This window comes from Sarcophilus harrisii, chromosome 1, assembly GCF_902635505.1.
Source record: "Sarcophilus harrisii chromosome 1, mSarHar1.11, whole genome shotgun sequence".
NCBI classification, from domain to species: Eukaryota; Metazoa; Chordata; class Mammalia; order Dasyuromorphia; family Dasyuridae; genus Sarcophilus; species Sarcophilus harrisii.
The window spans coordinates 512704373-512724337 of NC_045426.1; the positions used below are offsets into that span (position 1 = coordinate 512704373).

General features: G+C 34.5%; 1 protein-coding gene across 1 annotated transcript in view; it reads left to right on the forward strand.

Moving 5' to 3' along the window:
• Positions 1-784: 784 nt before the first annotated feature.
• The window catches only part of CDH7 (cadherin 7), a 212836-nt gene continuing 193655 nt past the window's right edge, over positions 785-19965 (forward strand). Inside the window, exon 1 of the mRNA XM_003760086.3 lies at positions 785-968. The gene's annotated coding sequence lies outside the window, so the exon portion shown is untranslated. The remainder of the gene's footprint in view (positions 969-19965) is intronic.

Genomic DNA, 19965 nt, shown 5'->3' on the forward strand with positions numbered 1-19965 from the left:
AAGATTGTCTGCAGCCCCCCGCCCCACCCACCCCTTAAACCCTCGTCCCGATTTTCATGCAAAGGAATCCATCTGTACAGATTCTGTCAAAAGGCTGGAGGAGGAGGAGGAGGGTGCGTGCATGTGTGTACATCTGTGTGTATGCGTGTGTGTGTGCGCGCGCGCGAGAGCGTGCATTGGCAGGGTGTTTTCCTTTTTTGAATTCCTTTTCCACAGCCACCATTGGGTCTTCGGGAGGTACAAAAAGTCTCAGTGCCTCCTCTGGCCGCCTTCAGACAGAACTGACAGCAGGCGCCAGGCGCGGTGAACCTCTCTCTGGGCTGCTCTTCCTCCCTCTACCCCTCCTCTTGCGCTCTCCCTTTCCCTGTCCCTTTCCCTACTGGAACAAACCCTCTCTCCATACCTCTTGCCTATGAGTAACGGTTGGGCAAGACCGCAAGAGCTCCCTCCTGACATCGCCGACTTCTGTCTTTGCAGCGCCGGGCAGAGAAACGGGTTCCCTCGGCTAGCCGCCCACTCCGCATCGAGCCCAGACTAGCTCCAGCTTCTTGTGAATAGCGGGAGGGTGGCAAATAGGGAGGGATAGAAAAGGAGAGGAAGAGAGGAGAGAGGGAGGAGGCGCAGAGCGAACGAGCGAGCGCGCAGGCTGGGTTGGGGTGGGAGGGAGGGAGGGAGTTCTCCGCAGTCTGCTCGCCCAGCGAGCGAGCTCCAGGGGAGCCCTCCGCCTCCACTGGATGCGCCCGCCGCGCAGTGTGATGTGATTGGAGGGAGGGAGCCCCCTGTACGGAGCGGTCCAGAGCACAGATTCGATGCTGGGCGATGCAAGTTCATCCCGGAGCTAAGAGAGGCTTAGGCACATGTTTAAGAGCTGCCCGCGAGTTCTTTGCTGATGAGAGTCTGTATCCATTTGGATTAAAATACCCACGCAGTTTGTGACTAAAACGGGAGGGGGTACAACGGAATACCAGGTAAGAGGACAGGCACCGTTCTTCTTTGGGTTCAAGGGTTGGAATCTCTGTTTTGTTTTTAATGTCCTTTCAGCCTTCTCCAGGTATTACCAGAGTCTGAACAGGAGGAGCAAAGGAGGCTAGAATTTATTTGCAATTAGCTTTAGAATTCAAAAGTTACTGCCGTTTGATATGAAATGCTTCCGCAGAAAACACGGTATGCATATTGAGAAAACAGTTTACTATCTTGAAAGCCTTTAGGAATAGACACCAGATGTGACGCTACAAATAGTTCCGAAAAGACGAAATAACCTAAATCCTCTTGCATCAGTCAGTCAGTCGACAAACATTTAGATGGGGCCATAGTTATACGGAAGTCTGAACAGTTTTTTCACACTTGAAAGGGGTGGGGGGAATTGAGAGTGCCTCAGGTCCTTTGCCTCCTCACTAGTGGCTGTTAAACTCAGTCTTTTTATTCAACACCAATCCGATGTGGAGTTGTTGGGTTAAGGGTAAAGGTTTTTACTGTTGCGAAAAAGATCTTCTCCTCCCCCACCTCCATTCCTTTAAACTATAGATACCAATTCTTAAATGTGAATCAAGTCACATAAGGCTTTATTTCTGTAATTAGTATTCAACTGATAAGGTTGGCTCTGCAGTGCTTTAGCCTTTGATTAGTGACCTCTTTCCCCTCCACTATGTTGTATGTTGGATGTATACTCAGGCATCATGCTTCTTTGATTTCAGTTTGTCTGACGCTTAGTTAGCTTTCCATACTGGCTGAAGTCCTAAGTACTCTGAGCTACAATTTGAATGACAGAGAAAGAACCAATTGGCTCTCTGAAGACCTTTCTTACCTTTTTGTTGTCTTAAGTCTAGTTAAGGTGAATCGGAGCTGGAAGCCAAATTCATGTTTGGGAAATGGATTAACTGATTTGGGAAGGAAGGCCAGGGGCCAAGATTAACAAAGATTTTCGGATTCTGCAAATTGAACCCAGTGTATATACTTTAATCCTTTCCCAATGCAAGAAAAATCTCCTGATTGATAGACTACTTATCTAGTGAAAGAAGAGACTTGAAGAAGAAAAAAAAAAAAACATTCACTTCATAATCCCTTTAACAAGACATTTCACTGTCCTCTGTCATATGGAAGTGAATAATCAGACTTTGGAAGCAAATAAAGGATGTATGAAAAAATACTGTAACCTAAAAGCAAATTTTATCTTGCCCCTCAACCCATTCAAAAGATATAGGAGTATTTACTTTTTTGAAGACTTAACTATGTCTCATTTCTTTTTCCTTCCAGAGCATACTTTTTTATTGCTGGTGTTTTTCTCTGAAAGGAATTTTTTAAACAATGTAGTGAATGATAGCCATGTATGCAGTGCAGCTGTAAATCAGATGAACATCATTAAAAAGAAAATAAAACAACTCAATTGAACCTTGTTTTTAGAGTTTAGTAAATCAAGAATTTTCAGGGTTAATGAAAAAAAAATAGTACTTACATTTATCATGTTACAGCCTGCAGTACCTGATCAGTGTGAAGGTTGTTCAGAAAACAGGTTGAGAAAAATAATTTAGTAGTGCCTAATTAAAAGAATGTGCTTTAGTGTATTTTTGTAACCTCACTTGGATACCAAACATTACTTCCTGTTTGAGTCCCTATTTTGACTTTGTATTTATCCCAGCACTTTGCCTTATTACCGTGTTGGAGAATTCTGATGGCTATTTTTTCTTCTTTATTTTTAGGAGTATTGAGTATAAGATGAGTTAAAATAAAAACTTACCCAGGATAAAATGAAGCAGAATGACAAACTGATAACTTTTATAGTAGGAAGAAAAGGGTAGAGGGAGGAGAAGAAAGAAAGATGTGAAAGGCTTTTTTTTTTCGGCATTAGTATTTAACATTGGAAGCAGACAGCTGAAGCAATTAGGTTAATATCCAAAGTTAATAGTCTTATCTAGTATGGCATGTTGAAAGTGTGCTGGTGGGGAAAAACATACACACATAAACACAATAATCAGTGTGCAGGCCATCTTCCTGCTAAAAGCTATTAAGGTTTGGAGCTTTAATAAAAGGGCATTGTGTCCTTATAATGTAAGATATTATTGTAATTAAGAGCTGCTATAGGTCATTAGAACTGTGTTAACCATCAGCTGACAGCCACACAACTCTCTCAAGTCTACTTTTATTGATTTAATAGCACAGAGCTTTTACCCTTTCTTATAAAAGGGTAATTGTAAAGCATCTGTATTAGAGCAATTTACCCTTGAATTGACTGGAGTCTTTAGTGGCCAGTGAAGAAGTGTATGCTGCACACTGAGTTGGCTTCTGTTCATCCTTCCTAAGTATATAAATATCTACAGTCTGTCTTTTTCAGGTGTGTGTGTGTGTGTGTGTGTGTTTCAGTTTCCTGCCTGTCCATTATATAAAATTTTAGTTGCCTTCATAGCAAAATAAAAAAAAAAAAAATCTTCACAAAATCCATGATGAAGAAAAGTGAGTACTGCTTGTGCTGAGTCAAATAATGCCTTAAGCAGATCTTTTAAACATCTTTTATAAGGTGCTAAACATATAAATTGTTCCCACTTATAGTGGATATTTATTGCTGTGTGGCTTCAACTCTCTTGGTCTCTGTAAGGTTTTAAATTAAGTGTTGTACTCCTTGCTTATGTATAGGATCACTATGAGATGGACAAATACCTGTTTTTTTTTTTTAACTTGATTGGCAGACTTCACAGCTTTCTATTACATTATCTTTGTCAGTGGCTTCAGAGTCAAGTCACCTGCATTACTTGATTATCGAAGTTTTGTGCATGAACGCCTCTGTGTAGACACTGAGAATTGCTTTTTTTCCCTCCTTGTCAATAAGAATGAGTTGGTTTCAGATGGGGGTAGTATCAAATTGGGCTGAACTGAGCACAGGAGAGGAAGGCATGTGAATCAAGGACTCTTATGTGACAGTCTTTGACAAGCCTAGCACATTCAGTGATGAGTAGCAATACACGAGTGCCTCCTCTGGGATTTTAGAGGTTCTGCAGGAAGATACCCCTAATAATTTCTCCCTCTTGGTGTATTATGAGACTTTGCACTGCCAAAATAGTGAAAATGAGTTTGTAGGGATACAGAAAAACTCGTGTTTCAGTATTGTTACCAATGCTTGCTTTGGGAAACACTGCTTTACTGTTATTCTATAAATAGATCAAGTTAAAATGATGCATTTAAAGATATAAATCACATCTGATATAATATAAAGGTAAGGGTAAATTTTGAAAAGCATATTACTATGTAGACATGCACTCCTATCTAAGGGAAAAAAAAATCTTATGTTAAAATAGATTTCAGCACTGTAATATTACATAATTAACTCTGAAGCACTCTGAACTACTTCAGACTTGTTACTTTATTTTCTCTTTATGGCATATGGGATCCGTTTAGTTAATTGCTACCTATTCTTCCATTTCCTTGTTAAATCCATTAATTCAAGATAGAGGATATTTGTATTTAACTTAGAGGGCCACTATAATCAATTTGGAGAAATTTTCATTCCTTGTTTGATAACCAGATGCACTACAGGCAAAGTACTTCATTTACAGGGCTCCTGCCTGAATATTTAGGCCACTTAACTGTGGGAGATTGTGGTCTGTAGTTGTAAATGTTTTCTTGCCCAGGGAGCTAATGGATTTGATCACAGTTTCTTGACTTGAGAAAGCACAATTAGAGGGTCCTTAGCCTAACTATATAAAATAACAACAATAATAATAACTTCATCTTTGAAGAAGAAAGTTGGGAACACATATCCTTATTATAATTCTTGAAACTATTTTGAACTTTTAGTAGTCCCTTCAAAGAAATATTCTTAAGAGAATAGATCAGAAACTATTGTAGCCATATATAGAGAGAGATCAAGAAGTTGGAAGTTATAGCAACAGAATTTCCAATTAGAGTTGTTACTTTATACCAAATAATACCTTCAATACAAATATTTTATTCCTCTAAGTGATATTGCCCTAGGCTTGACTGTCTGATTCTAAGGTATTCAGGGTGGCAAAGATTAAATTTTAGTGAAATTAGTCAATTGCAGAATACCATCTTAAAAAGATTCCTTATAAAAGGAATCTATTTTTATTAGACTTGAAGGCATAGGAAGAAAATAATGAATCATTTCTTACTATTGATCCAGGGAAGGCAGTACCTGCTACTTGGCATTGTTAAAATGGTATTTTAAGGAATTCTTTGAGTTGTTTTGAAGGTTATGGTTAACCATTGGCTGATGCAGTTGTATAAAGAAGCTAGGGCATGAGGAGAGAGAAGTTGAAATGGAAAAGGAAGAAAAAGAAAACTTGAATACAAGCCTGTCAACTCACACCTTTCTCTTTAAAAGGACTTGAGGAAAAAGAAGTTGAAATGGAAAAGGAAGAAAAAGAAAACTTGAATTTAAGCCTGCTAACTCACACCTTTCTCTTTAAAAGTATGTCCTTGGACAAGCACCCATCTACACACACCAGTAGACACCTCATTTAAGGGATTCTTTTCTCCTTCAGGGGGTATATGGCTCCAGGTAGTATGGTTCTTTAATGAAGATGCTCAAATTCTACTTATGAGAGAAGGTATTGAAGTATGAAAATTTTACTTCTTTGACCTTCACAGAACTGTACAGAAAAAAGTAAATTGCTTTTGTTCACATAGACTGACCCATTTAAAACTAAACCTATTTAAAATCATATTTCATTCAGTTAATGTTTTAGATTCATCCCTGTCTTGAAGAGTGGCCTTCTGATTATCTTTGCTCATGTTCTTTATTACAAATCCTCAGGAATCCCTACACCACTGCTTTATCCAAAAGGGGAAGAAAAATGCCTTATTATTTTTTTCTTTCTGTCTCATAAATCTTGGCCTCATCCACAGAGTAAATCTGTGGCCATAGGCAATCAACTACAAATATGACTTCTGAAATTCCTCCTTGCTGTTAATTCCTATCCCCCTAAACCTGTGGTCCGCAGCCTCTTTATGCCCCTAATAATATTGTACTTTATAAGTATATATCCTCCCCCATAGACACACACTCCATTTGTTTCTGGATTCAAGATTGTATTGAACATGTCTGGGGGCAATGTGTTTAATAACAAGATTTTTGATCCGGGTTCTAGGCCTAATTCTGCCACTACATCATTGTATGACCTTGGACAAGTGATTTTTTTTTCCCCTGGGCCTTGATTTTCTCATATGTCAAATGTAGGGGTAAAACTACTCTGATCTTTTAGGTCTCTTCTAGCTTTGATGTACAATGGATAATTGATTTTTTTTTAAATGTCATCTATGGAAAACAGGTAATCTTTCTGACTTTCTGTCTTGATATAAATCATCATTATTAAAACACCTGTTTAAATCCATGTTGGGTTCAAATCAATCTATAACAGGGGGAAGCTATCATGAGGAAAACCTTGTGATGATTGTTAGTTTTTGAAGGAAAAACTATGAAGTACTTAAGAAAGCTTATTCTTTATTCCTAGACTGCCTGAAGTAAGATAATTTTCAAATAGACAGTTAAGAGTGGAAGGATATTGTTAAACATCCAGAGGAAGGAAGTTAGCATTGTGAAAGGACTCAAGGTCATGTCATATTAAAATTGTTTGAAAGAACTGGCCTAGACTAAAGAAGTCTTGATGTGATATAATAGCCTTAAATATTTGAAGGTCCAGCATGTTGAAAAGGGATGATATTCTGGAAAGAGTACTGGATATGCAGTCAGAAGACCTAAGTTCAAATTCTGGTATTCTTTATATGTGATCTGGCACTTTCTGCCTATCCAAGCCATGTTACTTCTCTAAGACTTGGTTTTCTCACCTTTAAATTCAGGAAATTGGACTAGATTAACTTTGAGGTTCCTTCGAAAGCCTAAATCTTGCTCCTTAGCCTCCAATGGCAGAATTAGGGGCAATAGGAAAAGTCTCCTATTTACTCAAAATTGTAATAAACTGATCTTGAAGGTTAATAAGCTTTTTTTCTTTATTCAAGCCTTCATAAAAAAAAAAAGTGAGATGGTCACTTGGTAGATTTACTTTATAAGCCCTAATTTGGTATTGATGACTTTTGGTGATTTTTCCAACTTTTTTAGATTCTGTGATTACTGAATAAAAAAATGAGTTTTCCACCAGACTAAACAAGAGAAGTTTTATAGTACAACATACTTGTAAAAAGGAATAATAATTCTTTTAGAGTTTTGTAACATTTTGTCAAAAGGTTCACTATTCCAATAAAATTAAAGGGATGTATTTTTCCAGGAAAGCATATGTGTGTTGTATGGATGTACACACACACACACACACACACATACACACACATATAGTGTAAGTAATTATTAAATAATATTTTTCTAGGACAGTACAACCTTAAAACAATTTTAAAATGACATTATCTTACTATTAGCAAGACTCCTCCACCCTAACCCCAGTCCCACCCTTGTTTACAGTTATGGTTTTTCAAATTATAATGTTTTAAAGATTACTCAGTGAAATATCTAAGAAAATATAAGCAAGATTCAGGAAATGTTTAGTAGCCAATCCTTGTGGGTTTTCTTTTCTGAATCTCATGGATCATTCTATAAATATCACTTTTCTGAATCAGCATTTTATTCCTCTACATTTTTCCTAGAAAATCGAAATGTTAAAGCTAGTGATTATAGAATTCATTTACACGGTGATGTGATTACCCTTCTATCTGACATTGTTCCCTTTCACTAAAATAAGAAATGAAAACAAACAAACAACTTGTCTCTGAAAACAATGAATTGGCAGTTTAATGTCAGTATGAAAAAGGAATATTCAATGAACTGGTCAGTTGTATTAACTAATTATCCTTAAAACAGTTACAGATGATGATGACTCAAGACATTTAAGATTGAATAATTGGATATATTTTGTTTGTTATTTAAAGTGATAGAGGCAACTGGGCTTTTCCCCTGAGATATCCAATTAACTACTTACACTTGGTTAGGGAAAATATATTTTACCTCCCCTTTAAGTTTTTTCAAAGTTAAAAAGAGTTTCTGTGAGTATTGCATTGTCAATCATGTTGTCTAGAAAGCACAGAGAATAGTGGAATAGTGCTTTCTTACCTCCTCAAAAAGAATACATATTCATCAATTTGTGATTATTAGACATGTAATCATCCTTTGACATCTTTACCTTGGATTATTTGAGAATTTCTAATAAGTAAATTATTTTGGCTTATTCAGAATGTTGTCTTGAATTAGGAAGGATTTTTAACTTTATACCAGTAGTTCAGCAGCTGTTATATGCTGAAAAATAAAACCAGTTTTAGTTATTGGGGAGTCTTGGTTCATTATTTTTAAGTGGGAACAAACATTTAGTCACCAGTGTTGATAGGTATTTAATCTGATTTTTAAAATGATTTCATAGAGATGCTAAGTAGGGCAGAAAAGCTGAGAAAATTTTAAAATAATGAATTGGTTCAGATAAAATCATTTTATCTATTAAAGATAAATGAATAATAAACCATTTACTTGGAAATAATGTGTTGCCACTTAGCTGAACAAAAATAATTGGAACAATGAGACAGCATGATAAAGTGATTTTAGACCAGATAAATAATGACGATTCTGTGTATACTGCCTGACTGATTTCCCTAATTTTCCCCTTCCTTTTGGATTATTTTTTCTAACATTTGGGTTGTATTATGCCTGATGTTTCATGTATAGATTTTCTGTTTTGTATAATAAGGTATTGTGGGATGATTATAAACATAAATTGTATAGTAACATTTCAAACATTTTCAGTTATGAAAAGATACATTGAAAAAATATTGTAATAAACATTAAAGAAACCTTAGCTTTTAAATGTCAGTGCCTAATAAATAATTTTTCTGTGCTGATCAAAGTTTGTATTTCAAAGTGATTATTAGACCAATAGCTATTCTCAGAAAGTCTTTCAAAGAAAGACATTGGCTATATATTTTTCTTTGTCACAAAACGGGTAATCTCCATTTAAAAAAAAAAAAAAAAAACTTTCTTTTTGGCATCTTCAATCCCCTAAATTTAAGCTACTCTTATTTATTTTTGGAAGTCATAATACAACATGTTTGTAACTGTCTTGTGCTGACATGTGTATTGATGTCACCTTAAAATGTTCACCAATACACTTTTGAAAAAACAGCTATTTTCTGAAGTAGAAATAGGGAACATGACAGACAGCCAAAAGCTAAATATGCTATGTTCTTGGTGAAAGAAGGCTTGTCATAATTGGCAGGATGAGCAGTACTTACCCTGTTTATCTAGAACTATCTATTTAGTTAATAACATATATTTACTTAGTATTTTAAGGTTTGCAAAGTGCTTGTCTTACCACAATTCTTTAAGGTGAGTAGTACAAACATTATTATCTGTATTTTTACAGATAATGGAACTGGCTCAGAAAAATTGTGTAATAATTTACTAATGGTCAAGTCCCTACTAAATGGGGATTGGGGGTGGAAGTGAAACAAAAATCTCCACTCCAAATTCAGTATTCTTCTATTATACTATGCTGTCTCTCCATCACTAGCTTTATTTTTACGGTGTTAGGAATGAGGAGAGTGGACAAAGGCAGAATAAGAGGTGAGAATAAGGGGGGAAATTAAGATTATTGTTAGGAGGTAGGAAATTGGCAGTCTATGAGAATATCCATATTCCAAAGCCATGCATTTTCACTCTCCTATTCTTAGAAATCTTTTATACTTGCCACCTTGCTTCATAAGCAAAGTTTCAATGAAAATCCTTGTTGTTTGTCTTTCTAGAAGAAGACCATGAACTCAGAGAGGTGTTGGCATGACATGCAAAGGAACTGGATTTAAATGAGGGAAGACTGGGCAAGGTCACTTGCCTCACTTTTCCTTCAGACCCATTTGAGAGCTAACTTCTACAAGAAGGCTTTTCCTGTTCCTATTAATGCTACTTTCTTCCCTCTAAAATTATCTGCAGTTTATTCTGAATATATACTATTAGTGGCAGCTAGTGGTGAAAGTCCTGTGCATGGAATCAGGCAGACACTCTCCTGAATTCAAATTTGGCCTTAGACACTTACTAGTTGTATGACCCCAAGCAAGTCATATAACATTATTGGTCTTCGTTCTTCCTCTGTAAAATGATCTGGAGAAAAAAATTGACAAACATTCCAGGATCTTTGCTAAGAAAACCTCAAATGCATTCAAGAAGAGTCAGATGAGAGTCAAACAACTGAAGGACATCCTGTCTGTAATTAGTTGTTTGCATGTTGTCTTTTCTCCCCCACTTCCCAACACCTCCATCCTCATTAGATTGTTAGCTACTTGAACTCAGTGGCTGTTCTTTGACATGTTTGTATCCTTAGTGTTAAGCAGAGTACATGGCATTCAGTAGACACTTAATAAATGCTTGTTGGCTTGCTATCAAATGCACAGTCCAACAGATCTTGACCATCATTTACTAGTATCTTTGTTAATGTGACTTTTGTGTATACTTTTTTTTTTTTTTGGAGTCTCTCTCTCTGTCTCCTCTTTTGCATGCTGGAAAATACCAGATATATAAAAGATCATCAGACTAGTTGATATTTTAAATATCTAGAATAGATGGGAGAATATACATATCTGTATATACATGTTTACTTTATTCTTTTTAAAATCCTTCGTTTTTCAGCTGATACAATGGAAGATATCAGAATTGGTCTTCATACTTTTATTGCTTTTCTTTGAGATTCAAAAGTGAGTAAAGAGAGATGAGGGATTAGTTAGATTTATGAAGTCATTGAATATCTTTTAACTAAAGACAATTTCCTGATACTTGGGGTTTTTAATACTTTGATCTTATAAATTGCTGTCTAAATAAGAGCAACTAAACCAATATAACCAAGTTAATTAGCATTTTACCAAACCTCAATTTACTTTTTGGTTATATTCCCTTTTGACTTTGCATAAGCAAATTCTAGAATGTTTCATGCAGAGGTAATGCTCATGCTTATTCAGGAATGAGAACTGTATTTATCCAATTATTTATGAATGAAAACTAACTCCTTGAAGATCACAAGAGGATCCTTAAAATCTCCTTATTTCTTTGTGATAGCTCAGATAGGGGAGAATAGAATTGACTCACAAACATTTGCTTTTATTTTATTATTTTATTCATTTATATTTTATATAATTATTTGTAATTTATAAATTATTTTAATAATATTTTAAAATAATATTTTAATTATATTAATTTGCTATTATTTAATATGCTTCATTCAACTATTGTTAAATTTAATGAAACTTTCCAAAGGGTGTTGAGGTTCATTATTTTATTGAAATTACAAACTAAGATTATCTTAGATGTGTTATAAGTGAAAAGGGAAGAGATAGATACTGTTAGTAGTTGTGTTTTGGAAATTCTAAGAGGACAGAATTGGAATTCTGACCATTTTAAGCTTCGTGTATTTTCTTGTTCTGTTGCTTCTTCCTTCTTCATTTAAAACAGATTGGAAAATCATTGCAGAATCATTGAAAATTAAGGAGAGAACTTAGAGAAAATCTAATCTGGTCCCTAATTGACTATTAATTCTCTACTTTTTCTTGTAGGCTGATGAAGAGGTTTTGGATTTCATTATTCTAGGATTGATGTTGGCCCTAAATATCATGTTCCTAAAATCTCCCCTTATACATTAGTGCAGTTTCATCATTGGCCTTTGTGTATTCCTCCCCCAAACTCTTGGAAAGGTATATTAGTTCTAGATCTTTTTTATCATTATATAGGTAGGCTAAAACAACCAGGAAATTATAATATTTTAGAACTACAAAACACTTTGGATATAGAGTAAACATTGTTCCTTTTATAAATAGTGAAATAAAGGTCTCAATTGGGTTCAGTGACTTGACTTGGTCACTCAGCTGATTAGTGGTAGAGTTGTAATTAAACTTGAATCTAAGTTCAAGTCAATTGAACAATTGAGATAACTATTTATATTGCATGCTACAGTAAAAAGAATGCTAGATTTAAAATTAAAGGGCCTGTATATCCTAGTTCTGATTATTCAATCTGGGGTAAGGCACTTAATACTTCTAGGCTTCAGCTTGTTCAGCTATAAAATGAGGGAATTGAACTAGGTGATCTCTAAATCAGTTCATTTATTAAATATTATGTATGCCCTAGGTGCTATGCCAGGTGTTGTGAGACTATTTAGCTAGAAATTCTTCTATTTGCATAAGACTTTACTAGAGAGTAGAAAATGTACAATTTTTAAAAGAGGCTTGTACTCTTATGAAAATTATAATTAAATGTAACGAATTTGACACAGAAGAAAGTAATTATAATATTAATTAGCTAACATAAATATAGAAAAACTACTTCTGCGTGTTTCAAGGGGGAAAAAAAGCAAAAAGGAAGGTAATATAATTATCTTATATTCAGTCCAGGTCAGAACAAATATAGAATAGTTTGCTCATGTTTAGTTGTCACATTTTAGAAAGGTCATTGCTAAATTGGTGTTCAGAATAGGTGACCAATGTAATGAGAGGCTTGGTAAGCATACTAAATTTGGGAAAGGTTAGCTTGAGGAAGAGAAGAGCAAGTTGGGAGAATGGGAGGGATAGGATGTAGTCTGCATATTCTACCTGAAAGGCTGGAGAAAGGTTGATAAAATGGTAATCCATCTGCATTTTAGACAGCAGGTGGACAGGTGAAAATCACCAATATATAGTTGATTAGTTGGAAGAGAGAGTGAGGCATTCCAGGTAAGATAAAATAGTCACATATAGGAAAGCAAAGAAAATAATTAGCAGAAAGTCAACATGTCTAGAATGCATATGTGTAAGAGCTGATTGTTAAATTTTCAATGTGAGCACTTATATACCTTGAGAATCTACAAATATTAGATATGAGAGCTGGATTTATATTTCAGTGATTTCTAGACTTTAAAAAAATGATGGAAGAAACTTAGATTAAAGAAAATTAAGATTAAACATGTGTCCTGCAAGCTTTTTCTTTTATTTTTTTGAGAATCAAACATTTATCAACATATTCTTGCCTGTAACAAATACTATATGAGCTTCTTGACAATGAAATCTGTTTCATCTTTGTATTTAGTTCAGCATAGCATTATTAGTTGTCTACATGTTTGCTTTTGAATGAGTGTGTGTGTGTGTGTATGTCTATATCTATATCTGACAGCTAGGTAGCATAGTAGAGACTTGTGTCTGGAGTCAGTTAGATTTGGCTACAGACACATACTGAATGATCCTGTACAATTCACTTAACTTTTGACAGCCTCAGTTTCTTTATCTGTAAACAGTGAATGCAATGACTACCTAATAGGTTTATTGTGCATTAAATGGAACAATATTTTTATTTTATAGTGCATAATAAAACTTAAAGTGATTCTGTATATTATATAGATGTAGATACATAGATATAAAAATCTATTGAAGATGGTGATAATGAGGATTAGTACTAGAGAGGAAGCAATAGGAACAGAATGATGAATGACCACCCATTTATTAAATGCTTATGTGCTAAGTGTCAGGGATACAAATAGATAAGTGAAACAGCTCCTGCTCTCAAGGAATTTACATTCTGTCATGGAGACATTCATAAAGTTGCTGAAGAATAGTGGTTTTTAAGGGTATTGCTGCAGAGCAAATGGCAAATCCTGGTAGTCCCAAAGAAGCAGTTTCAAAGTAAATGGCAAGATCTGGCATGTATACAGTTAAATGGCATGTCAGATCTCAATATTTGAAGGTATGCAAAGCATGGTAACAGAGCAGATTGTGTGCCCAATGGACCAAATAAGAGAATTAAATGTTCCGGTGCTCTTCCATCTTACTTTAAAGATTATACTTAGTGACTCAGTGTTTTTCCAAGTAGTATGAGTAACCATAGCTGCCTTGAAATGGTGAGAGAGATAAAGAATGTAGGGGCTTAGTTCAGTACTGTTGAAAATGGTCTGAGCATTGGAGATAGAGCAAGGACTTTGATAGATTAAAAAACAGCTCTATCTAGCCATGAGGGAAAAAGGGGAAAGGAATGTTGGCAGTAAGTTTAGGGGTACAGGAGCAGAGCTTCCCACAGAGCTTATTCTGCTAGCCTTGGATGGGATCTGTGGTTGTTGGTCATGGATATAAAAGATAGGAAACAATGTGAAACATAATGCAGAATGGAATTAACAAGGATTATCGATTGACTAGCTGTTAAAATGAGTTTGAACATGGATGATTACATTGAATAGATGTAAATAGGACAACCAAAAGAAAAATCCGGTTTAGTATGTAATATACCTTGCATTTATTCCTAATCAGCAAACAGATTCGAGAAAATCATATGTATTCCCCTAACATATATATGATCTTTAAGGCTATAATTATCATTGAACAGAGGACCTAAAGGAAAATATTTTTAAAAATTATTAAGAATTCATTTTTTTCTTTCTGTTGGGAATTTGTAGGGAAAGAAGCAGGTAAAAGCTCTGACCTCCACAAAAGCTTTAGGAAATAGTATTTCCCTAATTTGGAAATAAACATGAATAGGTAAAGAATTTGGATAAAACATTTTATTCTCTATGTGTGGGATGTTGTGAAAGTAAAAGTGATAAAGGCAGAAGAATGGGCTGTGTGGTTGTAAAATTCCCCTTCCTGGTTCAGACACAGCATACCAAAGTAGAGAGTTAATATTCTATGAATAAATCCCTATATTTGACAGGTGGTCTTCTCCTGGCAAAGCCTTTAGCAAGTCACAGTCTGGGTGGCAATTGTCATTCTACCCCAAGGATTAAAATTTATCACTGTGCCTTCTTTTACTAATAGACATAGGGCTCTCTCAAAGCCTAAAGCCCTTCTGGGTAAGTCACATATTGAATATTAGCAGTTATATCTTCAAATGATTCTCCACCGGTGCCTAACACACCAAGAGTCAAATGCTTCCCTGCTTGGTCCTGAGTTAACCATGCATGCTAACCTTAAGGCCAGGGATTATTCTTTGCTTTTATAAAATGTACCAGAAAAACTAATGATCATAAGATTATATAGATATATAAATGAAAAGGACCTTACATTCTCTTGTCCAAAAGTTGCATTTTGCAGAGGAGGAAACTGAGGCCCAGAGAATTGACTTGTTCAAAATCACACAGATGATAAATGGCAGAATAGGATTTTGACCTCATATTCATGATATCAAGTTCAATTTTGTACTATACCACAAACTCTCTTTATGTGTATATGTAACATAACATTCATACTTTATTACCTACTGAGTTCACAGGAACTCTGAATTCAGCATTATAAATTTATTAGTCGTTCTACTGCACCATACTGCCTCTGTGAATAAGGATGTGTTTTGAGTCTTCATTATTGTTCTGCTGAAATTTAAACACAGATACACACTTTGCTTTTCCCCAGGACTTGTCTTGAAAGCTTTATGCATTAAAGTCTAAAAGATTCCATGGGGAAAGAAGGGGCTAAAATACCATCTCAGTACTTTTTTGGGGAGCATTTAAAATCTCCTGTGACATTGTTTAATAAGCCAATGCTCCCTCTTCATTCTATCTCTTCTTTTTTTTCACCTTGTCCCAAATTAAGTCTTTACTATGGCAAACACATGCTTAAGAGTGTTGGGAATGATGGTATTGGGATGATGATGGGAATTGATGTTTTATAGAGTATTTCTCCCTCTTTCAAGCATTGTAAATTTTTCGATTCTTCAGTGGTTACATATAAAGGTATTACTGAAGATTTTTCTCAAAGATGTAGATCGTAAGCTATCAATGATTGCATATGCTTTCGGTTTTCATCTCTATTTCTTCCAGTGAATTTTGAGAAAAAAAAAAAAAAGACTCTACTTGATATATTAGGGAGGCTCCCTGTAGTTCTTTTGGCTTTACATGGTGATTAGTAAAGTACATGCATACATCAGTTGTTTCTCACTGTCACAACCCCATCTCTCTGTTGACACACACTTTAATTGCTTCTTCTGTCCAGTTCTTCATTTTTAATATATTGATGTTTCCTCATATTTACTATGTGTTTCTCATTTGGGTGCTATTTGGGTGACACAACATTAATTCTCTCAACATCTTTGCAAACCATGATTGCATATGGCACACTATGATTAAAATGTCAGATTTTTCAGATGGGAAACTTGAACTACAAGTATTAAGTAAATCTTAAATAGATTTTAACTTTAATCTTATCTGGTTCTACATTGTTCTCATACCCATCCCAATCTAGCTAGAATTCACTCTTTGCAAATTACCTTTTGTTTATTTTTTTATATATTATGCATGTATTTATAAATGCATTTGCTTTCTCTTTCAGTATAAGCAAGCTCCTTTAGGGAAGAGACTGTTTTGCTTTTGTACTGTATTTTTATCCTTAGCATAGCACCAGGAATATGCTTAGTGCATGCTTGTTAATTTCAATGAAAAACATATTTTGCTGACTTCTATTGTCTGCTTGTCATCATCCTTTACATTTAGATGTGGGTCAATGAGCTATGTCATTACTAACCTTTTCTCTGAAAACCCAACTTCTAGTCTCTAGTCATATGATTTGGGATAAACCAGTTAATCTCTGTGAATATCATTTTTCTCATTTACCATATTAGGATATTCGTGTCCTAATGACATGAATATGTCCTGTAAAAGGACTATTCAAGGAATGTAGAATGAAAGTAATGATAATTTATTAACTTTTTTCTTTTGCATGTAGATGTAAATCTTAGAATTAAGAATGCTGACTAAAATATAATTTTAATCTATTGCTAAAATCTAAAACTAGAGTCATTAGTGCAAACATTATAAATTTCATAACATTTATTTCTGGAAAAAGTATTAGTGTCATCATCTGTATTACTTCTGACTAGGAGTTGTATTACTTCTGACCAGCAGTTAGTGTTTGATCAAAGGATCATTTATTTAGAATCAGAAGCAAATTTAGAGATCATCTGATCTAACCACTTCAGTTTTACAGATGGGTATTTGAGGTCTGGAGAGGTAATTTGTAAAAAAAAAAAAAAAAGTTTTAATTAAGGAATATATATATATATATATATATATATATATATATATATACACACACACACACACAGAATTTAAATTATATAAAAACATACAATATATAAAATATACAATATATAGAATATACAACATTGGGTTGATGCAAGATAAGGAGTAAATGAAAACTACCTTAGAAGAAAAGGTACAGGGTCATGGAAAGAACTTTTTTTCAGGAAGTGGCACTTGTGTGGAATAGTCAAAAAAACCAAGGGTGTCTAATACTTCTTGTATTAGAGCTAGATCCCTGGATTAGCCAGAGAAAATGCACTGAAATGTAAGATAAAATATCACGTATAAGAAGACTAGCATCTAGGCTAGTATGCCTAGTTAGTAGAGCTCTTAGGTGGAGAGTAATGTATTCATGGGTTAAAAGAGTCAAAAATAGGAAGGGGTCAGATTTTCACATTTTATCTTAGAAGAAAAGGGAGCCACTGGAATTTATTGAATAGAGGGATGATATGGTCAAACCTATAATTTAAGAAAATCACTTTGGCAACTATATGGAGAAGGGATTGTATGTTAAGATAGCTGAAGTAGGATGTACAATGAAAAAGCCATTGCAAGAATCGAAGAGAGAAGTTATGAAACCCTGCATTTGGGTGAATTTTAATAAATTATATTTCCCTTTTTTTGCAAACTATTTAAAAAACATTTAATTATGCACACGATGTGATCAGGACATCTTGAAAGTATTCTTCTAAGGAGAAACTTAGTAATGTGATTGGAGAAAGGGGAATGTATTCAGGCAATATTGTGATTGGATATGTAGGATGGGTGAGAGAAGGGTTGGGAATGAGGTTGAACAGAGGCTGAAAGCCTGGGTGACTGAAAGAGTAGTAATTCCTGTAACAGTAATAAGCAGCTTAGAAGAAGCATGAATTTAAGAGAATAATAATGAGTTTTGTTTTAGACATGCCACATTTAAGTTATTCATGGGAAATCTATTTTGAAATGTTGAACAAGCAAGAGATAGATTGGGAAGGTAGATCTGGGAATCACTTGTATAGAGATGATAATTACATACAGGGCCACTAATCAGAGCTACAGGTAAGAGAAGAAGGAAAGAAGAGAAATATTAGGACCAAGCCTTAAGGGAGTGAGAGGGACATAGATGAAGGATTTAGCAAGGGAGAATGAGAAGATATTATAGGATATAACTTGATACCCATTATATCCATCGTGCCAAACTTTCTACAATTCAGGCAATCTAGAACTTCACAACTGACTATATGGCAAATATTCATTTGAAAGATACTCATTTAGAACTCAGAAAACATTTTTATATAATCTTTTAAATGACAAGGGAGATTTCTAGAATAGTTTATAATTAAAAAAATTCAAATACAAATAAAACAATATAGTAGAATGGTATATTAGATGGAATGATGGATCTGTAGTCAAGAAAACTTAAGTTCATATTCTTCCTTACTCTTAATTATGTGACCATGACAAAGTGTCTTAAATTCTGAACCTTTATTCCTTAAAGTGGGAATTAAATTATCTATTTACTGTAGATTTACTGTAGAGAGTTGTTAGATTGAGTAAATGGCATATTTTATACAAAGTGCTTTGCAAACATTAAATCACTAAGTAAATATCAAATTTCATTATGATTCATTTGTGGCTAAAATGAAACTTTTATTGACTTCCCTTACCTTCTGTGAATAGTCATCATCCCATTTACTGGAAGCAGAATTCTATCCCTTCCTTGATCTTTCTTATGTCTGAAATATAGCTTTACAAAGTTTCATTTTTTTGTTTTTTAAATTGTCATTGAATCTAGGTCATATTGCTTTTTTTTGAACTTCTTGCCAAGATTCTTAATGGATTGCAAGACTTTTGTGTTCATCCTCAATTATCTGTCTTTGCTTAAATCACTATTTCATGTTTAATTCCAAGTTGGTAACCAAGCATTTATTAAATATTTACTGTGTGACAGGCATTGTATTATATGCTAGAGATACAAAAAAAAAAAAAACCAAAAAAAAAAACCCCATAAATGCAGTTCTTGCAATTATAGCACTTATATTCTACTGGGAAAGACAGTAAAAAAAAAAGAAAAGAAAAAGAAAAAGAAAGGAAGAAAAGAACAAAAGAAAAGAAAGAACAAAACAAAAATCCCTTGTACATTATGAATGCGTGTGCATGTGTGTGTGTGTGAGAGAGAGAGAGATAGAGAGAGAGAACATATGTTTATCTGTGTATTTAGTAATTTCAGAAGAGGAAAGCACTACTAGTAGAGTTGGGGGTGTGGTGAATTTGAACTGGGAAAAGTTTCCAGTAGAAGATAGCTTTTAAGCAGAATTTTGAAAGAAAACATGTTCAGACCTGTGTTTTAATAAATGTACTTTGGAAGTTGAGTGGAGGATAAATTGGAATGGAAAGAGATTTGAGGAAGAGAGACCATCCTGAAGACTTTTCAGATAGTCAAGACATGAAGTAATGAGGACCTGCATTATAATGGCAGCCATATGACTAGAGAGGAGTTTACAAAAGGGACCTTGTAGGAGTAGAAGTGACAAGACTTGACAATGGATTAGATATGAGGGCTGAGTGTCATGATGACACCTAGTTTTTATACCTTTTGGTGACTGGAAGGATGATTGGGCCCTTAATATGTTAGGGAAGTTGGATTGAAGGAAGGGTTTAGGGAGAAATTAATGAGTTCTATTTTGAACATAGTGAGTTTGAGATATCTATGGAACATCGAGTTAGAGATGTCCAGTAGGCATAGTTGATATTCCTATTCAGCCAAATTAGATTCTTTAAATACCACATTCTTTTCCTCTTTCTCCTTAATGATTTATTCCAGAATTAAATTCTGATTCTATCTCTCTCATTGCTTTTGAACTAATGCTTATAATTTATACACATTTCTGCTTTTCAAAAACATTTCCATCAGTAGCAGCTGACATATTCAATCACAACTATAGATTATTTTACTGCAAGATTTATGATTTATTTGAGG